The sequence below is a fragment of the Prinia subflava genome, chromosome 1 (assembly GCF_021018805.1).
Source record: "Prinia subflava isolate CZ2003 ecotype Zambia chromosome 1, Cam_Psub_1.2, whole genome shotgun sequence".
Lineage (NCBI taxonomy): Eukaryota > Metazoa > Chordata > Aves > Passeriformes > Cisticolidae > Prinia > Prinia subflava.
In genome coordinates, this window is record NC_086247.1 from 141,208,966 (window position 1) to 141,232,105 (window position 23,140).

Here is a 23,140-nt window from a genome sequence, read left to right on the forward strand (position 1 = left end):
GACTCCTCCATATATACAGCCATGCCTGTCAAAGGGGGAATGTGAGACCAGAGCAGGACCTAGAGGAGCTGTGGATGGCCTGAGGCAGAGCTGAGGAGATGCTGAAGGCAGACCCATGGGCAGAGCACCCATCTGTCAGCTGCCCTCTGCCTGCAGCAGCGTGGGCAGTGCTGGTGGGGCCGGGAGGCATCAGGAGCTGTGCCAGCAGTGCTGGAGCCAAGATCCAGGGACAGGGATGGAGGTGGCAGTGCAAAGCTTCCCTGGGCCTTTTCCACCATCACAGGTCACTGCTCCACACAGGGGCAGGCACACAGATGGGCTGGGATGAGTCTGCTGCAGAAAGTCCATGGAATGTTCCTCAAGTGAGCAGGATCTATTGCAAGGGCTAACTGCCCGTGGGCTGCTCTCTGACTTTTTGTTGCTGAATCTGTTTCTCAAATAGTCAAGCACAGTGAATGGTAACATCAATGCCTGCAAAACTTCTGTAGAAACTTCCAGCAACCCCGTATTTTGACAGTTGCAGCTTATAATATATAAACATAATTCCAGAGCAGATCATCACTTGGAGTAAGAACATTGTGACTGTTATTTATACTGGAGACTCAGGGACATTTATAATGCTGATAAAGGTTTAGGAACCTCAGCAAATAACTGAAGTCATTGTATTTAATTAATTAATATTTTAAGAAAAAAAAAGTTTTAGATATTAGATGCAAAAACTTATTTTTTGATCCTTGCTCAAACCAGGCTCAGAAATGATGCAGTATTTGCTGTCTTATCTTTTTTTTTTTTCCTTTTTTTTTCCCCCCCACACGTCTGGGATTAGACAGGAAAAATAATTTGTGTTATGCGTCCATCTCAGAGATCATGGATGTAGAATTAGGTGATTTAGATCTTTTTTCATAGCCAGGTAAAACTAGTGAAATGAAACACCCAAATAATATCTCATAGCTAAGAGTAATAGTAATTTTTCACAATGTGCTAATTACCTAGCAAGAATCTTTCAGAATCTGTGGGGATTTTTGTGATGTCTTTGTCAGATTGCAAATCTATCTGTCCTCATCTCTCTGGTGAATTTAGGGACTACTTCTCAACAACAAAATAGACGCTCTTCTCTTGCCCATCTATGTCTAAGCACTACCACCATCCTCCACCTGTAAAGGGACAGAGGTTTTTGAAGTTTTATCTGATTTAAAACTGGGACCAGATTGACGTTACTATTTTCCACTGAATGCCCTAATAACACTGGTGTGGAATAAAAATTCATAACTACCTCTGTGTTTACTGTACAAAGTCTGGATCTGATAGGTGTGATCAAAGACTGAGGATCTGGGTTAGACATGTTAGCTGAGCAAAACCCAGGACTTAGCTGAAAACTCTGTGTACTCAGAGCCTAATGTTGCAAGGACTGACGTCGTTTTCAGTGAGCTTGCAGATTGAAGGTGCTGAAGTACTGTGTTATCCACCTTGCTGACAGTCTAATAAATAGGTGCCTGATTCCCATTGTGAACTTTCAGACTTTATAGATTCAATAGTTACTCATTTTAGTGGATTTCTTGTAGTTATACAATGTGTTGTACGTGAGATGTAGCACATATGGGTGTTTCCCCTCTTAATTTCATGTGTCACAGCTGCCCCTATTTCTGCCTAAAAGCTTCATTTATTATTTATTTGCCAAAAATAATCATATGCTCCTTGAATCAAGAGTTTCAGCTGCTTCATATCTCTGCTGACTTTTTGAAACAACCAGCTTTGCCTAGATGATTTCTGCCTACAAGCACACTTTTCAACATGAAGGTCTATAGTAGGCTGAAAATACTAAATCACAGAGTAAGAATTTTCATGGGATTCACTGACATGAGGTTCTAAACAACAATTTATTTTTCTATGCTGGTTGAGGGGTCACCCACGTGAATGAATTCAGTTATGAGAAGCTAACACATTAAAGTGAAGAGCAAGCATCAGCTAACTAGTATGGTGTAGTCTGTGTTGTTTGGTCTAGAAATAAAAGAACCAAGGAGAAGTGTAGGTAGTGCCTCTGCTCAGTAGTCTGAATAAAATATCCCTTTTATTTCTTACACTCAAGTCTTGTGTCCACTGCAAGAAATGCCAAAGGGAGTCCTTTTGTTTGGCATATGCCTTATTATGAGTGTCCAGAGGCTGTATCAGTGAAAAAGCATGAATTGGTAGTACTTTGCAGTTCAGGCAGGAGAATTAAACAGGTCAGCCATGCTCAAACCAAAGATGTTTTCACCCTCCAGCTGCTTTCAAACACAAAACAGTTCTGCAGGTATTTCTTGAATCAAATGGCTGGAGCCATTTTGCAATGTGAAAAGGGTATAAATAGCAGCTGCTGGTTTAGGAACATTATTTGCAGCTTAGAGAACTGACATCCCTGGTTTTTGATCCTCTAATTAGACAGAATTTGAAAAAGTTGTGTTTAATTTGCAATTGACTTTAAAATCACAGTGTGTATTTCAGAATGACATTAAACAGCTTTTTAATACCCTTCAGAGCTTAGTGTTCCTAAATTGGTCCCCAGTGGTAACTTTGGAAGTGCAATAGATCACAGGAGTTCACAGGGCACAGACTAGTCACTGCTTTAGTCTGCTTTGAGAAATGCTCAGGTAGAGGCAGCCCAGAACCTCACTCACTGTGGGCTACAGCGGAGTGACCACATGCAAGGGAGACCTTTTATGCAGGATGGCTTGGAGAAAATGCTTGAAAATTGTGTATTAACAGGAGGTGTTTCATTGCGGAACACTGCTTCAGAGTGAAAAGAGTGGTAGCAAAGAGTGGTAGCAAATTGTCATAGTTGTTTACCCACAACCTCAGAAGGACCTCACTTAAAGAACCAAACACGGCACCAATGTCTGAAATTAATTCCAGAGAGTTTTGATTAATTGTCTGATTTTTGTACTAGGAAATCCGGTGTAAACAAAAATAAAACTGCAAATGAGTACACACATCAATTCAGTGGGAAGGAGCCATCACTGCTTTTGAAAAATTAAATATCTTCCCATAAATCCATTTGAGTTCTTTGAAGCAGTAAAGGATCATGTAGGTAGGGTTGCCCTGGTTGATACTGGGCAAAAAGATTAAAAAATCTTAACTTTTTCAGCAGTCCTTATCAAAATTTCTAAATGAAATAAAGCTATCATGGGATGAATATTATAAAAAAAGTTAAGAAGTATAAATGATAATTTTTTAGAATGGCATGGGATTAGTGTTTGACTGTCACAGAAACTTGTTCCAGAAATTGTGCTACTTAAGGTATTACTAAATAATGTGGGAAAGGGAAGAAGTATGACTTGACAAGGACTGACAATGATACAAAATTTTTCAGAGTCATAAACAAAAATAGAGTCTAAAGACCTGCAGGTTTATCTGATAATACTGAATGTCTGGGCAGATAAAATTCATGTTGATAGATGCAAAGTAATGCACATGGGGAATATAGTATCTAATTATATAGGCAGTTTGGTGGGCTTTAAGTTAGACTCAAGAGATCCCTAAACTGCTGACAGAGGGTGGGAGGTTTAGCCAGGAATATCATGGTGTGTCTGCCCTGTATTTTACATGTTCTCCTAAACATCTGCTACTGGCCACTGTAGAGGGGCAGGGAACTCAGCTAGATGAACCTTTAGTCTGACTTAGTGCAGCTGTTCTTATATTCTGGAGAGCGCAAGGGAAAGAAAGGAAATGTGATTTTTAAATTTTTTAGCAGTTGAAATTGCAGCTAAAATTGAATGGAATTTCATAAACCAAGGGGAAATAAATCAATTTTTTAGCTGAAGGGCTTTCTCTGCTGCAAACACTCATATTGCAAAAGCATCTGAGGAAAAGGTCACAATCTTTCATAATTGAAGAACAACCTAAACATTAGGGTTGCTTCTATTACATAATGCTGTTTATCTTGCATCAGACATTACTTCTCAGTAGCAGTTAAGACTGACTTTTTTTTTTCCTAATGAAGGTTGTATTGACTGACCAGATGAATAAAAGCTGTAAGAGCTGAATGGGTAGAGCTGTTATAGAGTTGGGAAGATGAGAATGTGCAGAAGTGTGCTCACTGGCTATTTCAGACATTGCCATGAAGACTGCTCACTACAGCTCAGAAACCTTACTGGGCTCTTTCTTTGTATGCTCTGGACCTGAAATATAACAAACCTCTTGATCTTGAAGGGCTTCTTTGAATTTCTGTACTCTTGATTAGGCTGCTTTGTGTGACGTGGTTGATGGATAAAGGCTCAGAAATACACAGCCTGCTTTTGAGGTTCTTAGACAACCTGTTTGCTCTATTCAGTCAGGTAGAATGATAAAACTTTTTGGTTTTAACTTCCTGATAATTTGCTGTGAAGTTCATGTTCCAAGTCATGATTGCGTCTCCATTTAAGCAAGAGGAATCATGATCTTTCAGATAAATGTAAACTGCAAAAAGTGCTTATACAAGTCTCCATAATTCACAAAAAGACTTTTTCTTCTTTAAATGCTATAAAATATATAACTGGAGTGGTTTTGTTCTTTTGGATTTGCAGTGAAATCCAAAAGACTGAGGCATTCTATCAGTTGGATAAAGCTTTTTTTTTTTTTTTTTTTCTCCCCTGGAAGCTTTTTGTTTTGCAAGGAAACTCAATTAGCAGAGTATGCATAAATGTGGGCATGGCATGTATTTCTTCCTTGGTGGGTCTCACTGATGGCAGCATCAGATAAAAGGATTTAGCAAGAACTGTGCCTGGCAATGCAGATCTTATTTACCTGGAGAAGCCTTCTGCTCTCTTGACAGCTCTGTAAGACTGTCAGCCAGGGGCAAAGAATCCCAACTTGTACTCTAATTTGGCTGAAACTTGAATTCATGGAAGAGTGCAGCTATTACCTCCAGCCAAACAGAAATGAGTCAACATGTTGATAGCTTGAATGAATAAGCAACTTTTAAAGAAAAAGTGTTAACATAAGGCTCAAATTACCATTCCCACTGCCACCTTTTACAAACCTGAAACTCCACTTCTCACAGGAGTGCTGTCTCTGCAGCTGTGTGGAGTTGTGTGTGCTTGTAAGGGAACTCTGTCATCTACTTACCTTTTCCTTATAGCCTTATATTATATATATTCTGAAATCCTTTAGTAACCTATGCAGCACAAGCAGGAATTGCAAGCAAAGATCAGCATACTGCCTCTCACTCTTGGGTGAACACTGGACTGGGAATGAGGCCTTGGCTGGCTGTTCATATGCTTAGCCCTAAATTTCTCTCTTCACTGCCATTTTAAAAGTTCACTGTACTGGTTTCTGTGACATTTGTCTCCTACTTACTGAGAAAGAACCAACAACTTTGTTTGTGCAGCGTTAGTAATTTGGTCTGGATTCGAATCAGCTGTCACAGGAAAGTGGAGCTCAGCTGCATAAATGTTGTGTGTGCATAGTGGGGGAGGGATTCCTTAGTTACTCTAAGAAAATAATAAAAAATTAAAGAAACCTTTGGAGGTATTTTGACTGTGCTGGTGGCACATGCTTGGCATATGAAATACTGGACACTTATGCTAGTGCATGTTCCTAATTACAATCTCCTTATCATAAACAATTACTGTTAAATGCAGTGCGTGGTGAAGGGGGAGGAGGAAGAAACCCAGGTAGGATTGTTTGGAGCTGCATGAGTCTGTATTTGCCTCAGGCTTAGTTAGCTGTCAAGAAAACCCCTGGAGCACCCAGAATTCACAGACTTTACAGCTGATCATAATCAATAAAGGCAGACACTGAAGCCAGGGAAAATGGGCAAACACATGTTGTCCTCTTGACCATTGCAGGCTAGAACTGTGTGCAGCTGAGTAATTGTGGAGAGGTATGAGGGTCAGGGACACTCTGGCTTTAGGCATCTGTAAGTGGTGCATGAAGCTCTGATCAAACTGAGGAGATCACTGTGTGAGGTGATGTCTGCTCTTCCGTGGTCAATATGGATGTTTTGTTATTTGTGTCCTTTGGGGTCCTGTGTTTCTTTGCGTGGGGGCACAGGATGCTCCATGGGAGAGTGAGAAAGCACAAAAGGTCAGGCTGCTGCTTGATGAATACCAGCTAACAGCATGGCTGGCAGTGTTTTCTGCAGCTTGTGCTGAGACAGTAACACAGAAATAGTAGTGCCTCATGTTCATCAGTGTAAAAACTACCACCTGCCATACCACAGCAAATCAGTGTCTTTTAGGATGGCTTTGTAGCAGACTTAAAATGAAGTTATTTGGTCACTTATTTACTAAAGTGAATGAGATTCTGCTGCACTTTGCTGCCTACAGGATATTGCTCCATGCTTTGTCTTAATGAATTTTGGGGAATAAGAAACTCAATTGTCATTATTAAACGTGTCAGTACAAAGCTTATAGTGCATACAATGTTAAATCCTGTAAGAGAACAACTTTCTTCAGAACATGATCCAGATCAAAGATTTTAAGGCTGTAAGGTTTATACTAACTCTGATATATCGGGTGAGGATGCTGCTGCCTAAACAGTCTGCACAGTCAAAAGTTTCAGCATATGTCAGATGATTTAGTTGAGTATAACATGCTGGGGCCTAATGTAAACTTCATTAGTTTCTCTGTTTTAAGAATGCACAAAGGGTCAGTCAGGATAGAGCAAGTGATATAAGCTTATCATGTGTTCAAGACTTGCACATTAGAATCACAAAATAAATATTCTCTTTATGGTCTGCTTTTTGGATACCTCCTGTCTTCACCTGCTTGCTATTGATAGAAGAGAATTACAAGGAGCTACAGTAGTACTGCTGGTTTGGGACAAAAAGTAGAGGATACAATCTCAGGAAGCTGATGCTTTGTAATGCCGAGGAGAGGTGGATCAATACATGGTGCTGTGGATCTCCAGCATTTCCTGGAAGCATTATTTAAAATGGCTCATTCTGTACGGCTGGAAAGGTGTTAGATCCCATAAGAAAGGAAAGATCTGTATGTTTTGACAGCTAATCATAACACTTCTGTTTTAAAAAATAACTTGTCTCCATGTCTACAAAATTCTACAATTTTGTCTTCTCACACACAGGGATAATTTTCTGGTGCTATTTATTAGTCTTTTCTTAGTGGATTGACATTTGGGTACTTTTGGACAAGACCAGGATTCTGACACAGTGCTTGTCTGACTGAGCGATCTTTACATCGTGTTCATCACTGCAGGTCAAATGTTTGCTTAACATTTCTGCCCCTCCCCAGCCAGGCAGGGTGGGCTTGCAGCAGCTCAGTCTCTACCCTCCTGTTGCAATGTCCATCCCCAGAAAGGCTGGCAGGATCGAAACCTTGATGATGTGGAAAGTTTGCTTTAAACCTGTTCCTTAGAAAAGATAAGCATGCAAAAATATGAATTTAGGTGGGGCTTCCTTCTCATCAGCTCTTTTACAAGAATGAAAAGAGTGACAGTGGAAATTGCAAGGAAAGGCAAGATATGGAGAAGATCCTAGCCAGCTTTCATTTAACACACAGTGATTGTGATTCTGACTGATTTAATTGAATAGCAATTTCCAGAGTCAGACTTCTTGGTTCCCTGAGAAAAGAACTTGTAAAAAAATAATGTTGCATCATTTGATACTATGTAGATAGTGACTGTAGACATGTAGGTGGTTTTGAACAGTCACTGTTCCTTGTGAGAGTAACAGACGTAATTTTGACTATCTTAAGCCAAATCTCTGTTCCTGTCTGAAGACAATAGATTTTTTTTTTCTTCCCTGGGAGCAGGTTCTGAAGGAAGAGACTTCTTTTCTTTCCTGGAATAGTTAGGATCTGTCATAAACAGTTGGATTGGGGGTCGTCTGCCTTCCAGGTCTTCCAGGGATGTCTACTATAGGGATCCAACAGAGACATAAATCACTTCCTTAACCTGTAACCCGTGCTTTTAATGCAGTGATAAAAAGCATTTGCCATGAAGTTCAAACCTGCTACATGAGGTGTGATACCTCTTTACCTTCTCTAATGATAAATACATATTTTAAATTAAGGAAGAAAAGGAAAAGAGATAAAGTCTTGAAGAAAGCTTGAATGAGCATCTGTCACGTTTCTCAGTTTTTATAAGAATAAAAAGGCTGCTGCAAAAGGCTTCATGGTAAATATACTGGAAAAGCAGGTAAATAAAAGTAAGAACTGAGTATGTGGAAAAAGCCCACACCTACTAGCCAGTTCTGCAGTCACCTATTGTTAATATTTGGGAAAAAGACTCACAACCCACTAAAATCAAAACCAAACATTTCTCTTACACTTGTAACACTGCAATCAACTCTGACTGTACGTATGGCAATCAGGGGCTTTATAGGGCCTCCATATGTTATTTTTAAGGGGGACTTTAGGTTTTTCCTCATTTAATCTCTAAATGTAGAAAAGACTAATACTGGAATATGCTGTGAGTTTGTTCTAAACTTGCTTCTGCTTTATATCAACGTTCTGGTGAGCCTTTTGCTAAGAGGATTTGATTTAGATGGCAACAATATTTAAACTTTAGCTTAAATATTGATTTGTCTTTGTTTCTCCAAGACTTTTTCCTCTACATGATCCATTTTCCCCAACTTTATTTTGCTTCAATATTACCATCTTACTCATATCCTGAGATGGAGTTAATGGTACGAAACCTGTGATAAATAATTTTCTAGCCCTTTGTAAACTTTTGGTAGTTATTATAGAACCAGGCAGCATTAACCTGAGCCCAAAAGTAATCACTCAGAGTCAGGGAGTCTGAGAGTGCTGTCTTTTAATTCAAAATTGTTTAAAATAAGCCACTGCATAGTGTTACAGCCTGTGCCAACTGCTGATGTTAGAGACTATGGAAGGAATCATTTCCTGCAAAGGACACTGTTAGATTTGAAATGTGACTCTGTGGCTTTTATGATTTCTTTTTTTTTTTTTTTTGTAGAGGCTTTATTTGTTGTCTGCTTGTAACTTGTTGAGCTATAAGGGTAAAATAAACAGTGACTATTTCACTGAAATTCTGTTTACTTAAACTTTTCAATATTTCTGCAGAGTTGACAAAAATTCTGTCTTCAATCTTATAATTAGAAAATAAATCCATAACTTTTATCTACACTATAGCTGCCTTGAAAAGAAAGAACTAAGTTAATTAAAATACAATTAATTTTCCTTGGATTTCTTTTGAATATTTTTTTTTAAATTGTGTCCTAGTAAAAATGTGCTTTGAAAAGTGTTGACTAAAAATGAACTTAAAATTTGGCAATTTTGTGATTATCTTCTCTCTTAGATATAAATATGCTGAGGATTTATTCATATGGGAGACCAGAAGCATCACTTGAAGATAAAACTTCTTGAAATGCAAAGGCCCATTGCCTAATCCAAATTTCCCCCTAATGGAAGACTTTTTAAACTATATGTTTTATAATAGTTCCAGAGCAGTAAAACCTTATAAGGTGTTTTTGAATGAATAACTATTTCAGAAGTTAGCCAAGTTCAAGGGCATTCTTATCTGCTGTACAGTTCCGGCCATAATTTCACATAATTTCTGTTACTTCATAAAGCTGATGTCTCAAAACATATTTCTGACCACTGTCAGGCTGCTTTTCAAGTTCAAACATGAAATCCCCTCAAGTGCAATGCATACTGCAGTAGTTTTCAGCTGATTTAGTGTGGAAGGAATGTAGCCTTTCTATCTATAGTGGAATTTACCTTATTATTGGGTGCTTTTTCCCTGCTGGGACCTACTCAGGCCTCTTTTCTCAGGCATAACTCCGACAGGGAGTAGAACTGGACATTTGCTTAAGTCAGGAGTGCTAAATTAGGCAAATGTGAGATGGAAGAATTGCTACAAAATACCCAGGAGAGTCATAAATTAACAACTGCAAGACATGATGGTTCTCTGTTCTCTTATAAATCTTGGAGATGTAGTCCTGGCAAGGAATTCAGTCTTCCTAGAGACTGGTTTATGACTTGTACAGTACTGAGGCAGCTTATGGAAGGAAACTTTACCAGCCCCAGTATGGTGAACAGCACAGATGGCTTGCTTTCCCCATAAATGAACCTTGTTTTTTTAAAGCTGGCAGAATTTGTGCTAGAAAAAATTCCCAGCTCAGAGGCAGCAGTTCTGTGTACAGCTGTGGCTTGCATCTGTCAAAGCTCATCTCCGAGCAGTGGAGGCAGCTCAAAAGTTCCATCAATAGCACAGGACACAAACACTTGGGTACCAATACTCTGTGCCTCATAGCTTTTTACCCATTTTCATGCTGAAAGTAACATACAGGGCACTGAATATTACAAATATCTGTCAACATGCTTAGAGCAGTATTATTTATCATTTTATCACCATGAGTGTCAGTTGGACAAGTTCCTTTCTGGTTTCTGTTCCTACCATGCCCTTTTTGTTATTTTTTTGAATTGAAATACACGAGGAGAGATCTGTGATGTCAGTGCTGGAAATCTCAACCTCACTCTAACAATAAAAAAGTTCTCTTGTTTCAAGCAGGTAGGTTGTTGTCTTTTTTTCTTGCTTTGGATACTCAGTCCATGATTTTGAGAAATCAAAATGCCTGTACAAAGCTTTAATGGATGGTAACCTACAAGTTTGTTCTCTGTGTTGTAACTTCCTGAAGGTAAGTAATAAATTATTTTGTTAGGCAGTCAAAAATGGTGCAAGAACCCTGTTAATGTTATCACAGTAACGCCAGCCAAAATGTCTCCACCTGAAGCTGTATTTAGAAATGAAAATCAAAGAGTCAGTAAAATACAGCAGACATCACTGAATGATAGATTTACAATGAATGTCTTGGATAGCTTTCTGTGAGCTTTAAAGCCAATGAATATATTTTATCTGATTGTAACTTTTCCAAGAAAATAAAGCTATGCATACAGTGTGTGCTCTGTCAGACTTTACAGTATCAACTCTTTTTGGCATAGTTACTAACATAAACGAGTTCTTTTTTTTCTACCTGATGAATACCATAGTAATTTCTGAGACAAGAACACTAGACATTTTGATTATCTGCTATCAGTTCACAGTTATTTCCTGCTACTGAAAGATGCTTGCCAAATAAGTTTTTACAAAGTAGATACAGAAGTCCTTGTTTGGAGTTTTCATTATGCTACTGAAAGCCTCCAGAAATAGAAAAGAAAGAGATTTTCTAAGTCCTTGTTGAGGGATCAGCATAGCTATAACAAAAGGATACATAGAACCTTGGTGGAAGATTTGAATCTATTGACAATAATGACACTTGTTTCTTAAATCTTGTTCTTATCTGAAATTTATCCATTGGTGAATTAAAAATATTTTACTTGGATTTCTGTTCAACAAACCTTTATGTCTCAAAACAATTGCCACATATGGGGTACAATATTATTTGTTAGCCCTACTAGAGAAAAATAAAATAGTTACATAGCTTTATTACTGACTGAACCCTTCACTTTTGAAACCAGATATATCATGTGAAGGATTCAGCAAATTTAATAGGTTAAGAGTTCACGAATGGGTTTATGTAAGACTGTACATGTTTTCTGGCTGGATGCAGATATTCAGTCCTGTTTTCCAAATTACTTTTAAAAGGTATTTGTATTTTCTAGGTGTCTTTGACTGAGAAACAGGCCTTTGGTCTGGGGATCTGGTGATGTTTCAGAATGTATCTCAGTGTATTGCTGATCCCAGCTCACTGAACAGTTAACTACATACTCAGTTTCTATTTCTGAGAGCCACAAGGTTGTTGTACCACCACATCTCAAGGCAGGCACCAAGTGGCTGGGCAGTCTGCTGCTGATCCAGGTAAGGTCCTCAGCATCCTCTGCTGCAGCGGGGCTGCAAATCTGTGTGTCCTTGGGAGCTCAGGCTCCTGTCCATGCTTGAGTTGAGTTCCTGCTGGACACTGCTGAGGTTGTTTTTTGGAAACTACTCAATTCCTTTTGACAATAGACAGTGAGGAGAAAATGGGGAAAGAGGGAGGAAATAAAGAAGGAGAAATTGGCAGGGAGCCTGTTTCTCTCATACTTGCTGCTGATCAGGTAGAGAGAAAGTATTCATTATCTGTCCCTCACCCCAGGGCAACCAGCAGAGTTCTCCACCACATGAAACAAAGCGTCAGTCTGATGGCACAGCAGCCTGATTTTTGTGTGTGACATTCTTTTGTGACTAGGTTTAGCTGGGCGTAATTCTTACACGTGGAAGGAGAGAAAGGACATTTGGAATGAGTTTGGACTTTGTTCATCAGTCACACAGCTGAGCACAGCTGAAAGTCAGGAGACCTCTTGGTTGCAGACAGTTAAACACAAGATGTTCCCATCAATGTCACTTTCATAGGGTTTTCCACACACTCTGTAGCCCCAAGTCAGAAGCAAATTTGCAAGAGATCATGGGGTGGCTGAAGAATCACTCCCTCAATATAACAAACTAATTGTTTAGGTATAGCAACTAATTACTGCATTTCAAACTCTCAGCTAAGTAGGTGCTTTTTATATTTTTGTTTTCCAGCCTTATGGAATTAGGTTTTCAGGTTTTTCCTGTTAATTGCTCTTTGTATGAAGACAGAAAAAATAAGAAAATACAGCAGAATATCTTCTGTAGCTCCATGAAGCCAGGTATGAGGCTCTTAAGTAAAAAGGCTTAAAGCTGTGGACTGTGGACTGTGGACTAGACGAAGGGCAGTAGATAGGCTTGATCAAAAGAAAACCTTGAAAGTGTCTTAATATGCACAATATTCATTCTAACTCCATAAAGTTCAGAACTGCAAGGGACACTGAAGTGGCTGAGTATGCACACATGCACACATCCCTACCAGTTGATCAGAACAAGTGACTGCAGAGAGTTTCACTGGTAAATCCAGCAACAGCTTGAATATTTTCACTGGGGAAGGAATATTCTTGCAAAAAAAGGAATATTCTTTTAACAAGGGTAATACTTTGAATGGGGGTGAATTGTTTTTATTTCTACATTTTTTTTTCTCACAGTTGCTATTCTAAAAATAAACTGTTTTTTTAGTATGTTTGAAAAACAGCAAGTCAGGGATAGGTTTACTTTTAGTTTCTGAGTCAGAGTGAGCAGATCTGAACTGCTAACCCCTTAGAATAACACAGACATGAAAGGGATGTGTGTATCCTTTCACTGTGCTGAGATATCAGGATAATTATCCAACATACAGTTCCCTCTCAGTGCTTTTCAGTGCATTTTGAATGAAGAGACTGTGAGGATAGCTGATTTTAATCTGAGAATCCACTTTAAAGGGGCTCAGGAGATTCAGTGCTAATAGAAGAGCTAAGTGATACAGAAGTATTACTTACTCCTCGAATGGGAAGATGAAAATGAGGATCCTTAGATAATACAGGATGGAAATAGATACCTGCTGATCTTCCCCCAGTCTCAAAAAAGAAACTGAATGAAGACTATGGAAGGACTCTGGTGCTGTATAGGACTGTCCTTTATCAACTCTTTTCATTCATTTCAGTAGACCAGAACTCCATATTTTAACTCTGAGAATACTGAAGAACTAGTACATCTATTATTTGGGCTCTCTGATGCAAAATCAATTTATTGTACAGAGGAGAACAACAGGTAGTAATGATTCATGCATGCTTAGATGTGGCTTGTATGTGTCTGAGTGTCTGTGGCATTTTATATCTGTGTGTTTTATCACACCATTCTAGCCCCTTCTCTTGGGGTTTTAGGCTTCCCCTGTCTTAATTTTGTACCCAAGAGATATGCCAGACTCTTACTGAGGCTCTTGGAAACCAGCATAATATAAACAGCAATATAACAAGAAGTTGCCAGAAAGAATAAAGCAATCAGAAGAGCTTTGCTTTGCTCCTCTTTACTTTCCTTTGCTGTTGTATTTAGACAACAGGTTTGCAACATTATACTGCCTTTCCAGGAAGCAGTACTATCTCCAAATTGACTTTTGTCAGATTGATACCTATCCAGGAGCAGCAGTTTGGTTTTGTAGGACAGAAAACTACAGGTAGCGCTGAAAATCTAAAAATAATATCTCAGTTAGAAGAAAAGTACATAATTTTTATTTCTGACTTGACTTTTAACATTTTTTCAAAATTTTCCATTGACTATCTCCATCCCCCTCAAATTACAAACCACCTGCATGCTAATATTCTGCTGTCCCACATGCTGTGTTTCTTGCCTTTATTGAAATTGTGTGCTCTGCTTTGGGAAATACACAAAGCAAACAAGGCCTGTACTCTTTTATTCAGCCAGGAATAAAACTGTTCCAGCTCATATGTAAAGGTAATAAAAGGGGAGCCAGATTTAAGCACCTAATAATGAAATCTTTAGCTACATAATAAGGTAAGAATAAGAGAAGATTTATGAGGACAGAGGGAAGCAAATGAATAAACCTTTTTTAGCAGAAAACAAATAAAACTCTTAGTGATAAATTTTTTAGGAGGAAAGTATTGAAGAGAATACTGGAATGAACTTTATGATCTTTAAGGTCTCCTCCAATTCAAATAATTTTATCAGTCTATGATTCTGTTTTCTCAGGCCATTTTAATACTGGAACTAAGGAATTATCCTATTTTGGTGCTTCAGTACTTATGTGATCCTAAAGGACTGTATTGTTTTGGCTCAGAAGGTTGGGAATCTGACAGTATCAGGAATCATTAAGAGCGTTTTGTTTTCCCTAAATGGCATTTCTGGAACTGGAGTCCCCTATGGAGTTCTGAACTTGTGTCTTTATTTCCTATCCTCCTGTGATGCTGGGAATAAAATATTTCTTTGAATTCATGTTCTTTGTTGAGTGCAGCATGGAGAGGTTTGAGAATCAACAGTCCCTTGTGTTTACAGAAGCAGTCACTTCCCCACTGCATGCTGTCTGGGAATTACCACGCTAGTCAATTTAGGGTAAATTTGCAAAGTGGTGCACAGGGAGTCACACAGTTAAATCCCATTGATGTTAATAGGAGTCATGCAGCTAAATCCCTGCACATTGCTTTGTAATTTACCTCTTTGTGTTCCTCAAACCTGCTGGCTCATGACTAATTTGTGTCTCTTATAGAAAATCTTGAATGTGTTTTGGTAGTGGAATGGGCACAGTCTATCATTCATGTTTTATCAGACATATAAATATAAATTCCAAAATACAGACTTTAATGATTGATGTCTTCATATACTTGCCTATATGGGTTCCTTATAAGTTATAGAATAGTGATAAATCAAATTAGCACCAATCACCACAGTCCTCAGAACCTCAACTTCTTTAAGAAAGAAAATTACATTACTGAAATTTTTGAAAGCTGAACCCATCTCAAAGGAAAACAAAAAATCAGTGAAAGCATAAAGTCTTGAAAATTTGCTTGATCAATTCTGAAAATGCTTTGAACTTGCTCTTTGGTCTTCTGAATGGTGTGAGTTAGACTTTCTAAAGTAATTTCAGTTTTCTGAAGAGAATTGTTTTCAGGTTCATTTGTGGGAAGGAGGAAATGTAAAGAATTAGCCAATGTTTCTAAAACTGAGGTTAAAGAATGGTGAATTGGCTCGATGCAGGCATGAAAAGGCTTTGCCCCTCTGCATGTTTAAATCTTGGTGTTGTGGTGATGAGTATCACTGGGCATATTTCCACCATGACCCCAGCTAGCCATGAGATTGTCAAAATGTCCATAACCATGCAGGTGTCAGAAGTAAGACAGCTCTGCTGGTACAATACTGCACCCATATGAGTGAGCTCTGCTCCAAGGAAGGTTATTAGTTCAGTTGCAGCACCCTGCTGATGTGGCAACACAGCCTCTGGTTCAAGAGCTGGCTCAGGCAGCACTCTCCAAAGGCTCTGACCACCACCCTTCACTGCAGGGCACGGGCATGCCCACAGAAACACTCACAAGATAATAGGTGACTCTATTTGCTGGGTAAGGTTTGGATGATTCCCAGTAAATGGGACTTAAAACTGAATGTTGAGAGGAAAAAGAAAATATTGCTTCATTTATACTGCTGATTCACCTACTGAATGGAAAATAAGTTATGAAATCACGTAATTAAAGACCCTGTCAGCAGACAAATGTACAGAGCAGGCATACACGAGGGAGAATAGGCAAGCTGATATAAAAATCTGTAACTGCTCTCTTGGTCACTGCAAGGTCTAAGACACAACTGGGCATCAGAGGTCAAACTGATTTTCCTTGTCCTCACTTTGATACCCTGTGAAAGTTTCCAAAATGTCACATGATTTTTAAATGGCAGTAAGGGTGTCAGCAGGACAAGCAACTTTTTAGTTGGGGTTAGAAGTTAGTTTTATAAGAGTACATGCACATTTCTTTTGACTTTGGAACATGGAAGTCAGACTCTCATATAGTCCTACAGAATACAAAGAATGTCAGAATCTTTTGTATTTTAATAAGGAAACTGGCTATAAAGCTGTGTATTCTTGGCTTTATCTGGCTTCAGCATGGTTACAGGCAGATGGGAATAGCCTTTCTCACAGAGTTTTGATTTTTCTGTTTGACAGTGTGGTACACCGAGGGGAGTTTGACATATCTGGGGCCCTGCAAACATCTGGACAGAGCAGGCAGAGCTCTTATGGCTCACCAGAACCTGGCTTCCATATGTTGTACCCTTCCACTTGTGTCTCAGGATTGCATCGTGGGCTCTCAATTTGTTAATCTCTGCAGGCATCAAATCTATTCCTAACAAGTGGTTCTGACTGACATGTGAGCAGCTGGGGTGAACTGAAAGGAGCAAACTGAGATGCAGAGCTGCTGACTGACTGTGCTTCCAGCTTGTTTTCACAGTAAAATCTGCTTTAAGAGAAACAAGAAGCTTTACAAACTTCTGATTCAGTACTTTGAATAGAAAGGCAGTGGTCTGATATGTTGCACCAATGACCAAAAGGAAAGGAAAAGTGCATTAAGATACTTGGATTACACAAATCATAATATTCTACTTTTCAGGGCAAGTTATGGAAAGATGTTTAAGCTGATACTAATGAATAATTATAACCATTGTTGGAAAAAAACAATTGGAATTTCAGAAAAGAATTTCTTAAATGTGTCAGGAACAAACAACAGTTCAACAACTGTATCAGTATGACATGAGATAAGGGTAGTAATCCCAACATGGAAAGGGAAGTGTACAACAAATATTTTTTTGATCTGTTCCTGAAGAAAAGCAGGATGATGTATTTCAATGATAAAGTATTAAGGAAATACTTTCTATTGAGCTAGAAGATAAGGAGGACCATAAACTTAAACAGTGGAAGTTAAATATTTTTCTGAAATCAGCAGGACTGGCACCCTTGAGTGCCAAAGGAATCAGAATCAGGAGATTGAATTTCTTTCACTTACTTGCAAATCTTGCAGCACTGAGGAACTCAAAAAAATCCTTCAGAATCAGTCAAACATAACTAGTAGTTGATTGGTAATGAAAGAGAAGTCACTGCTCTTTGACAAAACTGGTGTAAGGTTAATCTGGAAAAGGAGTGATTGTAAAAATGATGCAATTATTAAGATTTCAATGAAAAATAGGACATGCTGAATTTAAAATTGCAACAATACTCAATAAAAATGATATGTCTAATGCAGGTATCTCACTTGTGGATATGTTTAGTGCAGATCTTGTTGAAGACTGTGAGCACCCATGGATTTTCTCTATGTAGCTGTAGAAGGAGGTGTCCCTTGTAAGGCTCTAGCAGGAATCATCTGTCAGTTTAAGTGCCCACATCTGTATTCATCTCAACTTTTACAAACAATTAATTGTTTAACACAAACTAATAATTTAGTCTTCTACAGAGAGACATAGCTGCCTTCAGAACACAATCCCTTTCTAAAGTTATCTGAATTAGCTTATCTAAAGTGGTCTGAAGGTGCACATCTCTCCTTGCACAAGGAGCCTCTTTTAGTCTAGATATGCTGGCTCAAGAGAGAAATCTACCTGTGAGTTAGGCTGGACCTCTCCTCCTTCATAGGTACCTTCTGTAAAATAACAAAAACACTGTAAAAAGTAGTGCTTACTAGAAACAAACTGTAATCTTATGTTTAGTAAATTGGACATCTGGATATTTCACAGGCTCTTACGGCTTTTTCTTTTAAATAAGGAAGTTTTGAGAACACATTTGAATACATGTTAGATATAAGTTCCCCCTCCCCACCTGTTTAGTAAAAGAACAATGTGCATTGTGTCCTAGAGTATTCAGCTTCATTCCACTCTATTTTTAGACTCATGGCTTTCAAACAGCAGTTATTTATAGGTTTGTCCAGCCACAAAAGAAGGAAAAATGATGTAGACAATACACAGAAGTATGGAAACTGTCAAGCAGAAAAGAATTATTATCATAATATAGTGTTCTAAATTAAATAAAAACTAGTTTACTGATAGATCTCCAAGTGTTATGTATGGGAATTCATCATCCTGTGATGCATTTCTAGGTTAAATACTTCAGTCAGTATTATAAAAGAAAGTATAAAATAAATGCTGGTAAGACATATATATCACAAAGACTACTAGAGAAGCTGTTAATAGGATAAATAAATAACACAGGTCAGTGTGAATTTTTTGGCTGAAAAAACTGAAAATATTTCTTTTGCTACTGCCAAATAAAACATCACACATCTGGAAAGGAAAACCACAGTCAAGTTTACAGTGTGTCAGGCAATGCTCTGGAAGTTAAGAAATGTCTTCAAGACTTTTCTAAAGACCTGGATGATTTTACCATGAATCTACCATAAAAATAAAAATCTCTGGATAAAAACTGGAGAAAGCTGTGCAGGAGCAGGGAATGGCATTCTGCAAATGCAATGAGTAACATCTGAGTTACTGAGCTGTAATTCTGAACCCCATTTGTGCTTCTATGCTTTATAAAGCAGATTACAGGAATGATGGTATTGGAAAAATACAATGATGATCCTCCATCTCATAATGTCTATGAGACCTACATGTGCAAAAGAAGGGGTTGAAATGATTTTATTACATCAGCCTATATTTTCATGAGGGAGGTGAAATTCAATCACAAAAATCGTGGGTTCTGATCACAGTGACACAAAGGAAGGTAAATATAAAAAGTCCCTAAAATTAAAAGATTGATATATAAATGAGAAACGAACGGCAAATATTAACAGTAAGAACAAGTAAACAAAGGGCTAATACTGTGTAAATTCTGACAGATTATCTATCAGTAGGGTTATTTTTAAGTCATGAAAATGTGCTTTTTAAAAAAAGTTTTTATCCAAACACTGTGGAATTGCTGCAGAAATTAGATGATCTGCTCCCCTGATATGCAAATGTCAGATTAGATAATCACAACAGTTTTTGTAGGCTTTAAATCTAATAATATTAATAAACATTTTGCAAACATTTTGAGTGTTGTGAGTTACCTCTATCATTAACTACTCTGCTGCCTCTGAGACTTGTGCTTCTCAAATAGTACAGTGCTTTGACAATGTAAGGCTCTCATCTCAATTTTAGAGGAAAAAGTATTTTTTCTCTGTATTAGTTTTGTTGGTTCTTTGATGGTTCCTGTTAATTTCTGTGTGCCTTGTTCATCCTACTATAATAAAGAACACTGAATTTCTGGGGAAATAATAAGACGTATTATGTAGTAAAAAAACCTTCTCCAGTATAAGAGCAACAGTGAATTCCATATTGTGTTATTTGGGACCAAGTTTAAGCACTTAATGACTCCTCTTGGCCTTATTCAACATCAATGTACCAAAAAGAGCAGACTCTCACAGGAAAATGAAATATCCAGTGGGCTGTACTATATTTTTTCTGTATAAAAAGTTATAGAGTAAGGAATTTAAAAGAAGAATAATTTATACAGTAGAAGAAAGTGTGAATACCTTTGGAAATATGCAGGAATACAGAAGATGCTAATGAGAAAAGACGAAATTACAAAAATGACAGAAAAGGTGCTGCTGCTACAAGATTTAAATGAGTGAATCTGCACATTCTCCTGAGACCAAGGTGAAATAGTTTCTTTAAGGCTGGTCTCCAAAAGCAAAACAATGTGTCTGAAAAAATGATTAAATTTCCATTAGCAAGAAGACAATAAATTTAGTAGCAAAAAAGAAGCTGCAATAGTGATGACACAGACCATTGGACCAAAAACAGTAAATGAAATTGTTATAATACACAAATTGTTTGGCAGGACTTCTTTTCTGGCATGTTTATCTTTACATGAATCTTCAAGAGAAGATTTGGAATATTCAACAGCCCAATTTGTCTTCCTCTCCTTGGTTTTACATGATGCCAAGGATTTCTCTGATCATTGGCACGAGTGTCTCCAGCACAAGAGGATGTTTAGATTGTCTGCTCTGTCTTCTGCTCTGCTTTCTTTGCATTCTCTGCAACTCTGAGGTTAGGGGCTGATAAATACTGTACTTGCCCATCTTTTACACAGATTACCAGATGCTCAAAATGAAGAAAGAAGTTCCTACCAAAGATGATGGTTCACCACTAAATTTGCTTGGGATAAATCAAAGCAGAAAATTTGAATTTGATAACTCTGGCTATCCATTGATTTCCATGACTTAATGCCACCTCTTGTAATTCATAGTCTATGCCATGACACAGGGAATGGCTCTGCACATGGGTGTTCATCTTTGCAGCACAGACAGGCCATGGGTTTGACAGTAGGTCTCCTTTACAACCATTAAAATTATTAAAATCTGGTAGTTACTTTCAAATAGTTTTATTGTGTTAGTCTGTGGAGTGGCTAAAACAGCAGCTGAAATTGAGCTGGCTGCATTACTCCTTGCTGGTCCTTAGCTCTAGGGGTGAGGCCTTTGAAAATGTTTCTACATTACTTGGTACAAATGGATGTTGGCTTGGGACTGTGGCTTCTAAGTAGCGTGGTGCTCCAAATCTTATTGCTCCTGGTGTGTGTCATGTCCTGAGAAAAACAAACTAACTCCCTGTAAACAAGTCTGTAAAATTTTGAAAAGAGAGTAAAATATGACAATAAAGATTATATTTTGAGATACACAAAAGTAATTCTTCCTTCTCCCTAAACACGGTGACATTTTTTTGATTTTCTTATACATCTCTGTTTTTCCGAATTGCAGCCAAGACTGTAAGCAGGAAACACAAGTATATTTCCAAGAAGGTCTTGTAATTTTCTATTCAATTGTTAAAACAACAACAATTTAGCTCACCTTAGCATTTTGTAGAGAGCTGGTACATAGCCCCTACATGTCAGGAGGGATGCAAACTACTGGAGAGAAGTGGTGACAGAAGGAAAATGCTTGCATGGTACAAGCAATAAGAGCAATTCAAAGAAGAGGAAAAAGAAGAAAGCAGTGAGTTTTCTGTCTTTTGTTTAGACAACACACCTGTAGTCCTAATACATAGCCTCGTTACTTGTTAGGTAAGGTCTTTACACCGTGTGGTTTGATGCAGAGGAATTGTGGAAAAGAGTAGACAGCATTCTGCCCCAGACCCCATTGGGGGTGACCTTAAAGCAGAAATCTCCCTCACCACCCTTGTGGCTGGCTCTGCAGCACCTCTGTGCTGCTCAGACAGTGCAGTGGGTGGACACGGGGCAGGGTGAAGTGTGATGCTGAAGCCCTGCCACACACGACAGCTTCAGGAGCCTCTGGAAAGCCACCAGAGCAGCCAAGCAAGGCCTTTCCCCAGCCTCTGGGAGGGGTAAGGACCTTGCATGGAGGGGCATTGGTACAGAGGAAACCGGGCAAAAGGATCCAGTAGGATTCCAGTGGTAAAACCAGAACCCAGTGCCACAACTGTGAGGGGCAGGGTGAGCTTTGGGAGAGAGAAATTCAAACAAAAAATCAGGCACCATTCACCTGCAGTGCTGAAAAATTAGTTTTGTGTCACTCAAGTGGTGGTGTAAACTCAAGGGAATGGGGAATTTCACCTCATTGCTCTAGAGCTCTGTGAGGTGAACAGGCACTGGAAAACGTGAGTTTTTTCTTTATGCCATTGTTTGTGTAAAGGGGAGACACCTATACTTGGCTCCTGTACCTTCCTGTGAAACATATTTCTTCAAGCAGTGTTTGGAAAAAAGTGAGGCTTCAGTAGGTGGGTTATGGTTTGGGGAAAAATGAGAAAGGGGGACAAGGCAAATGAACAGAATTCAGAGAAAGGCACAGAAGAAAAGCTAGCTGTGTGGATACCCTTTATTTTTAATGCTCACTGTGATCCAAAACATTTAGATGAAGTAAAGAATCTGATATTTCAGATTCAGGCAAAAAAGAACAGGCAAATGGGATATTTAGTCACATCTAAATGAAAATACATTTTTGTGAGCCGTAGTGTTACTGAACTTCAGTCTTCAGTGATTTCCCCCTCACAGTACCTGCCCATCACTGGTGAAAATATGTCCTTTCTTTTCTAAAAATATTGAGGGAGTTTTAAAGGCATATGTGCACAGGAATGAAAACCATTTCTGATGTTCCCCTTATGAAAAGGGAATTGGAGACAAAACAAAACCAATCAAACAAGGCATGGAACATTTAAACCTATTACTTTAATGAGTGCATATTGAAAATGAATGCACTGAACTTTTGAGGTTGTAGGTTCATTCTGGGAAAGGACTTGAGATTAAAAGTTTGGCTAAATTCAGAATTAGAAAGAAAGTGTTGATTTTTAAAACTGCTGTTTGAGAAATGGTTCATTTTAATGCTGCTTTATGGTCTGATGGAGGTCAGAAAGCTGCTGTGGATTAGTGCCTGTGTCCACCTCCTGTGGTGCTCAGGAAGGAACGACCTTGAAGACTCAGTTGCCTAAATTGAGGCACTTGTGTGTATGTTCACCCATAAAATGCATTTTTAAACTTCTGTAAAAGACAATGGAATTTGCATCCGAAGCTCCCCTAGAGCTTTGGGGTGGGTTGGTCTCACCACAAGGGAGGCTCCCACATTCAGGCAGCTGAGCTGTCCTTAAGTCTCTGTTGACTGCATGGGCCTGAGGTGGGATTCAGAGATTCAGGTTTTATGTATCATATTCAATATTTTTAAATGTTTTCCTTTAGCTTTCAGGCATCTCTGTTTATACCTTTGCATGTTTTTCTTTGCTTCTCTTTTTCACCAAAAGCTCAGTGGGTGCAATTTGGTATAATTCCATTGATATCAGTGTAACTTTGCTGATTTATGCTGGCTTTGGCTTTCCTTCAGCTTGCAGGGTTTATTTTAATGTCCTGTTTCTGTGACCATTGTTGGATTATACCTTTTACTAAAATTTCCAGTGTTGAATTAATTTGGAAACAATGAAACCCAGCATTTTAACTTCT